Below are 8,042 nucleotides of genomic sequence, written 5' to 3'. Positions count from 1 at the left end.
TTTCCTCTTGTAGTTGTGTGGTATTGAAGAGAAGCTTGTCCAAGTTCTGTGGTACATTTTAATATTAAAAATTAGTTTCAGTCAGGTTGAGGAAAATACCAGCCCATTCTCTCTGACTCAGTCTGTCTGTAATTCCATGATCTGTGCTGTACTTGAACCAGCACTTGGCTATCTCCATGCATTTTCCCCTCAGGAAGTATATTGTAGCTTTGAAAAGACTCACATATGGGTAACCTGCAATTGTTGTCTTGATTTTTATGGCCACTCTGCACTTTAGTTTTTGTTCTTGATTGGCAGAATTTAAGCCATGAAATTTTATATAAGATGATCTTTTAATACTAAGTCCATTGGGAATACCATGATGCTTGCTGGGTTTTAGTATCACCTTGATGGACTTACATGATTGTCATAGACATCAGAGGGATTTAAACTGTATCTAAGGAAACACCAAAATAAATTTTATAATAAAAATTTTCCAGGAATCATTCCCTTTCTGTATGCTGTGCATAGTAAATGAGAACACTGTGAAACCTGAACATGAAGACCCATATTATATATATATTTCTACTTGAAAATTTTTGAACCATATGCAAGAGATATGAGCAGGGTTTCCTACACAAGAGGATGAAAAGTCAGTTCCTTGCACCAGAAGGTAGGCATTTTAGGAAAGCTTTTCAGAAAGTCTAGTAGCTGCTGAAATAAGAGGATTAACATCTTGTGACAGATGGCTATAGTTTTAATTGTCATAGGTTATAGTGGTCATTATTCTTTGCATTTAAACCATATAAGAAGAATTAACTGAGTGGCCCTGCTTAACTGTCAATGGGGTTCTCCTAGCTCTTTGCATTTTAAGTGAGATTAATAAATGAAAACATGTTGTAGAGGCAGGGTGTATTTTATTGAAAGATTCATGAAGTTTCAATGACATTGTTAAGGTATTTAATTAGTCTCATGAAAAAAAAAGTAGAGTGACCCTTTTAGAGAAGCTGATAAGTCATATAATAGCTGTTAGATCCTCTTTATTCCTTGCTTTATAAGATTAACTTTGTGCTAAGCAATTTATGCTAAGTTTTCCCTTTTATTGGTAACCAAAGTTATCTGTGCTTCATGAATAGATTATTGGAGATAACATCATGTAATTAACAAGAGATGCAGAAAAGTAAAAGTACAATTTGTGTAAGAATTGTATGAGAGAAAATGTTAATTTCTTAACTAGGAAGGATATTTAAAGGGATAAAAGGAAGGCAAAACAGTGCAGTTCTTTGAAAGGATTAAAGTAACCTTATCTCATGTTCTTTCAGAAGGTGGGATTGCCTGAGTGTGTGAAAGTCATGTTCAATGAGCTATTCACAACTCTAATGAATTGTAGACACAAGTTTGCATTGCCTTTTTTTTTTTTTTTCCAAAGTGATTGATAAGATGTAAGTTATGCCTTGGCTATATTGAATAATGGAAATTAGAAAAAGGGGAAACTGTACAACTTGCATGCAGAATTGTATATGAAAATGTCAGTCTGAGGGGCTGTAAATTATGGGCTGTGTGGGAGGAAGAATGGGTATGGTTTTTTTCCTTTGTAAGAGTAAACTTGACAAAATTAAAGATCTAAGACAAAATACCTGTCAGTAGCACTTCAGTGTGCAGTTACCTTCTCCTTTGAAGTTTTTCTAAAATGTCTATGTGGTCTCTTCAGAAATCCATACAGAAATCCTCTTTTCAGTATAATTTCCTTCTAGATCTCAGTTCTTGTATTCTTACCACCTTTTTTTTTTGAATTTGCAAAGTAAAATTGCACAAGGATAAATTAAATCAGGGGGTTCAGAGCAGTCCTTAAAACTAGGAAAACGTACAGACCAAACATTACTTTCTTTGGTATTATAAGAAAAATCCTGATGTTCAATACTTTGCTTTTGGTGATTAGGCTTAGGCATGTTTTGGTTTTCAGAGAAGAAAGAATGGACAGAGCTGTGTCTCTCTGCAGCCCATAGATCCTTGCTGAGAGGCTGTTCAGGAGCCCTTCACCTTTCCAAAACGACAGTTTCACTCTCAGGTCTTTGAACAACTTGTTTACAGGTACTGGTTTAGAAGTGCTGCAGTGTTGGCAGTATAGGAAGGGACACATGTTGGTGGGTTAAGGACTTCAAGGCCAGACTGTGGCGTGACAGGGACATCTGCTTCAGATGCACAAGCAGAAAAATCTGCTGTTTCCTGTTTCAGTGCTCTTCATGCAACTGTCTTTAAGTCTAGCCAAAAACTCCATTTTAGGAGCCTTTCCTTGCAATTTGGTGCATTTCTAAGTAATCAATGTGATAAGGAGCTGGGGGTGTTCAGCCTGCAGAAGAGGAGGCTCAGGGGAGGCTTTATCACCCTCTGCAACTCCCTGAAAGGGGTTCGGAGTCAGGTGGGGGTTGGTCTCTTCTCCCAAGAAGTCTCAAGCTCTGCCAGGGAAGGTTTAGGTTAGATATTAGGAAGAGATTTTTTTATGGAGAGAGTTATCAGACATTGGAATGTCTGCCCAGGGAATTGGTGGATTCACCATCCCTGGAGGTTTTCAAGATGAGACTGGATGTGGCACTTAGTGCCATGGGCTAGTAACCACGGTAGGGTTGGACCCTTGAGTGTTTTCCAACCCAGTTGATTCTATGATGCTATATTATCCAGTAATGATGAGAAGGAGAGGAGACTCCTACAAAAAGTGACAGTATGTGCTCTGCTGGGTGTTTCTCATATGGACATTTGGTAGCTCAGTCATTGTAACCATTCCTGTATGAATGTGAACCAACCTTCTGGGACCTCACTGGAAAGGCACATAAATATTTTGTCCTTTCCCCCAGCATGAGAGTTGGCCCTGAGATTGGACTGCCTTGGCTGAGTATGTGAATTTGCAGTTTTCTTTTATTAGGTTGAAAGCTGCTAACTTTAAAATAGGTATTTTCAAAACTGTGAGATTTACTAAGTAGGAAAGTTTCTCAAAAGATTTAATAATGGTGAAGTAATAGTTAAAGTGATTTTTTGTAGGCAGTCTTAGCTGATGTGTGTCTCAAATATTTGGTTGTAATTTGAACCTGTCCGGATAGCAAAACCATGAAAAATGGCAGTAACTACTGTGCATATAAAGATTTATTATGCATCTATGTTACAGTATGCTTATTTTATCAAAAATAGACCATTATGAAACCTGGCTTCTGCACCTGCTCTTCATTAATTTTTGAAGGTAAATAGCTCTGCGTGGTCTTTCCTACCAAATACCAGAGGGCACTTGGGAGTTATTAGCAGCAAATACTTACTGAATGTCGAGTTTAACACTAATGGTAAAATAATCCACTCCTAAAATTATAGTTTAACTACTGTTAAGCAAAAAACCCACAACCCACCAAAAAAAAAAACCCCCAAAACCAAATCCACCCTCAAAGATTTAAGTAATGGAGAACTGTTATATTAGTTTGGACACATTTTAGGGCGGTTAGAATTGGATGTAAGTAAAAATTGAAGTTGTATTACTGTATTCCTATTAAATTGAAAAAAAAAATCATGTCATGGTAGTTCAGAATAACAGACAAATACCTCTTGACTTCAAAAATTACTATAGTTTACATATCTTTTTTTAAAAAAGTGTTCATTTGTGTCAGGAAGGAGTAGCTCTAGTTGAATGTTAGTTTTAATTTCACATGTAGTGTGTGAAGTGAATCAATCACCAATGCTGGAGTTATCCTGGAAACTTTTTCAAAAGGAGAATCTCAGCAATGTAAAATCTGAAAATACAAACTTCCACCTATCCATGTTACTGTCATGCAGGGCAGAGTTTTATTTCACTCTTAAGGGAAAGTAGAAGCAAAGCTGAGTTAGGAAAAAGTAGAAGTCAGTCTTTTTCATGAATGTTAGAAGGAAGAAAATCAAACTCATTTCTTTTTTATAGAAGTAAATATTGGTAATTCGTTTTTCAGCAAATAACAAATGTCTTTGCAATTAATTTTGCATGATTGGCCTTCGGTCATCAGCAAAGAGATGTGATCAGTCATATTTTAGTAGTTACTCAAAATGTCATATACATCAAGTCAAAATCTGCTCAGTGATCAAATAAGTAGGTATTTGTTAGCAATACTCTGTGTAGCTTTCAGCTTTCCTGTGGTGTCAGCCAGATTCCTGTAGTTTTGTCATTTTTGAAACTTTCAGGTTTCAAAACCCCAGCCCTGTGCATGGAGTAAGTGCTCTGGCAGGGAAGGTTGTGGTTTGGGAAGTAATGGATCCTGGCAGTGAGGGACAGCTCATGTTTGTGGCAGGATCTAAAAAGGATCTTCATGTTACTTTAAACCCAAAATGGAGAAGGAGAGTTGGCTTTAGGGCTGGAAAATATTTTATCTTCTCAGCCTTGAAATTTAACTGGAATCTTACTTAAAAAGTGTGAAACTGGCCAGAATTCTTAACTGTTAGGGGTGGAAAAAAGGAGAGGCCAATGGGGAGAGTTCCAAACTTCAGGTATTTCCTTCCTGCTCTGACTTTGTTGGACTGTTTTAGAGTAATTTTGACCTAAACCTTTGTTGTGGGATATATTGTTACGAAATGTATTGCTAATAAAACTAGAGGGAAAAATTCTCACTGTGTCTTGGTGAGCATTTGCTGGGATTTTTGAACACCAGCCTTTGGATATCAGTTGGATACCTGTTACTTTGCCTTAGAATCAGTGAAAGTACTTAGAGGACAGTAAATATTTGCTTTCTAAGCTGGATGGACACCATGGGTACTGAAGATCACAGGGAGCTTGAAATAAGTATTGCTTATATTTTTAACAGTCAGATTCTTGCTGGTTATTGGCTTGTGCACTTTTTGGAAATAAATACCATGTTTTCAAAAGTGTGACTGCTCTTAGATCTAAAAATAACCTTGTACTACTCAGTTCTAAGACTTATCTAAAGCTTGTTTTGTATGGGTTTAAAGTTCCTTATGATGGGAAATAAACCTGCTGTCTATGTCTGTAGTACTAACAGATTTCTGTGGCTTAAACCAAGATGTTGTACTGGTTTCAGTCTCACTTTGAATCCTTTTGGTTGAAATTTTCCAAACACATTGATTCCAAAATTGAAGTGGTAGAAAAATATTGTTATGCCCAAGTGAGTTATTTAGAAATGTTTTATTATAGCTCTGTTTTCAAGGAAGAAAATTGAGTTTGGCTGCACTGAGGATGTTTAAGTACGTACGAGCTGTGTGAAATTCAACAGGACTTACCATGCATTTGCAATTCAGGGCTGCCTGGGGAGGAGATAGATTTGGGCATAATAACAAGGGTACAGGTTGGCAGAAGAGGGGAAGCTGATACAAAGAACTATTATTTAAAATATCAGTAGAGGATCCTTTTCAACCTGTGCTCTCACTGGGAGTTTTCCTGGCAGGAAAAAGAGGGGAAATTGCTTGGAGTAGGTGCCCAGACAAGGAAGTCAGGGTCTGGGTGGAGTGAATAGAGCTCCCAACCAGCTGCCACACAAGATCACGAGCTTAGAGTCTGGAAGCTGGGAAGCTGGATCCATGCTGGCATTAGGAACCAGTGGGCAGAGAGAAAGCTGTGATGGGGATGAGAGAATATATCTGAGAGCAAGCAGGACCAGGAGAACAGTAAGGGAATTGGGCAGAGAATTAATACTGGGGAAGATGCTTGAGACTGGGTTACAAACGTGGTCACAGAAGCAGAGATGTCTGCTTGTTTTGTAGCCTAAGCCTGTTATCCTTTAGCCTGGCACTAAAACCGAAGTTTGGAAGTGAGAGGAGAGACTGATAAGGATCTGTTAGCTCAACCAGGGCAGAATACATCTAGTTTGAAAGAAGCAGGTAGAGAAGCCTATGATTACTGCAGTGCCATTTGGTGCTTGGAACCAAGCCCAGCCAGATCATTGCTGCTGCCAGTTCTTCAGCTAGGGTGGTAGATATGTGATACTTAGGGTTTATTAGCCCAGGTTTCAGTAAGTTTCCACATAATTTGTTTATCACTGGCTGTTTTAGAAATGACTAAGATATGTGTAGGCATGTATTGTATCTAGGGAAAAATATGAAGAATTCGAGACCTTCTAAGTCCAGCTCTCCAAAATTAGGAAAAAGCAGGTTGTCTGTGAGCACCACATTCTCTCTCCAGGTGTGTTATGTGCATGTGACTACATGCTGGAATTGAGATGCAAGATGAAAACCATCTTGTGTGAAACTGCCTTGATGAACTAGGTTCTCTCATGCCACCACTGCAATGACCTTATGCATTATCCAGTAATAAACTAATAGCAAAATAGCTCAATTTCTGTTGGTCTGCTGGGTGCCTCACACAGGGATGTGCAGCATGCAGAAGGGCTGTGTATTCCCTGGGATGGCTGTAAGAGCATTACTTTGAGAAATAGGCTTTTATCACCAAGGCTTCTGAGATGAGGGAACGTGTTTAACCTCAGTTTGAAAGTACCTCTGGCAGCTCCTACATGCAGTGATGCTAGAGGTGTGTTTTGGGAGCAAAGGGTCAGGATCCTCAAGGCTTGTATTCAGTTGGTCTTTTGGCAGGCAGCCAGTGCTGTCCTGCTCAACACGAGGGAAGGGCAATGCTGTTGAACATCCTTGTTCAGCTAAACCTGAACAGATTTTTATGGGACAAATAAATGTCACTTTTTCCATCCCAAATAGCTCCCTTTTCTTCCAACTGCTGTTGTTGCGAACAGCCTGTGAAATTCAAAGGCATTGGTCTGTTCCAAGGTGGCAAAAATATTGTGTGTGGCAACTGTTCACTTGCAGAAGCATAGCAGCTCCTCCTATGAATGGTGTGTATGTTATGAGGACTGTCATGCTTGAGTGTAATATAATGTCTTTGCACTAAATGAAATACCCACAAGAGCCTGGCAGACTAGAAGCACTCCAGGAATTGTAAAGTATTTACAGTTGATGGCTGTATCTTGACATAAAATAAGTAGTCACAGTCTTCCTTCCAAATAAGAGGTCTCGGTGTCTCACATGTCCCCATTTAGGTGTTTTCAGGAAGGCCACAGGTCTAATAATGGCTCTGATCCTCAGTTCCTCTCATCTGCTTGTTTGGGCCTTGCCAGTCCCAGTTGTGTCATGCTGGTAGAAAGGTGTGAAGTAGTTTTGTTTGTCCTGTGCTACTTTGGTAGTGAGTAAACTTCAGTTTCCAGGGCAAGTACCCATTTTTGCTGTGTGAGAAATTCTTTTCTTAATATGTTAATGTTTGTGCAGTACAAAGAGGATGGAGTGAGACTGTGCAGACTGTTGGTGAGGGCAGCTCAATAGATGAATGATAAGCCCCTGCAGCTTAGTTGTTTGACCCTTTGCTGATGACCATACTTCATTCTAGCAGGGAGGTTCTGGCCTGATGTCTGTTTTGAAAAGCTTGTCTTCAGCAGTGGCAAGTTTTAAGCTTCAAGGTGAGCATCACATGTAGACAGAACGATGGTACCACTGAATCCATATAAAGAGGAAAACAAGGATGTTCATAGATTGTTTTCATTACTTACTTGATTTACTCACAAAATAAGGAAATGCTTGAGAATGATTGATGTGAAGCAAAGCCTATTCTGTGTACCAGAGGTTGGAACATGTTCTGTCAGCTTCTGATATAAAAGAAAAAAAATAAGTGTGAATTACTCAAATGTGTCTACTGGAAAGTTCTGCTTTTGGATTGACATCCTACTTCCTGCAGTATGCACAGGTTCACTTCACACTAAACAAAAACAAACACAAAAAAACCCCAACACCCAACTGGAGGAAATAAAATTTTGTACTCTTTTGTATAATGCTTCAGATGCTAAGCTGTGAATAGACAGAAATATTACTCCTCCCTTACTTTTTTTAGAAAGCTGATTTCTTTAATTTTCTGGATGCCATAAATTGCCTTTCATCCCCTCTCCCCCTCCATTTTTTCTTTTTTTTGAAGTAAAGCTGCTTCACTTCTGTAGCTTACATTATACTAAATTGATGATGAAGAATAGTACGAGTTAAGAAGATAAATGTCAGAAATGTCTTCTGAAGTAGACATTCAGATTTTTTTGGATTAGTGGGAAAGAAGGTCA

The 8,042-nt window shown here is 38.7% G+C and overlaps 1 protein-coding gene across 1 annotated transcript in view; it reads left to right on the top strand.

Annotated features, from left to right (window-relative positions):
- RBM33 (RNA binding motif protein 33) overlaps nt 1-8,042 on the top strand; it is an 87,974-nt gene that overhangs the window by 40,580 nt on the left and 39,352 nt on the right. The gene's annotated exons all lie outside the window — the stretch shown is intronic.

This window comes from Acanthisitta chloris, unplaced genomic scaffold, assembly GCF_000695815.1.
Source record: "Acanthisitta chloris isolate BGI_N310 unplaced genomic scaffold, ASM69581v1 scaffold19656, whole genome shotgun sequence".
In the NCBI taxonomy this organism is placed as follows: domain Eukaryota; kingdom Metazoa; phylum Chordata; class Aves; order Passeriformes; family Acanthisittidae; genus Acanthisitta; species Acanthisitta chloris.
This window is presented reverse-complemented; position numbering and strand designations above follow the sequence as displayed.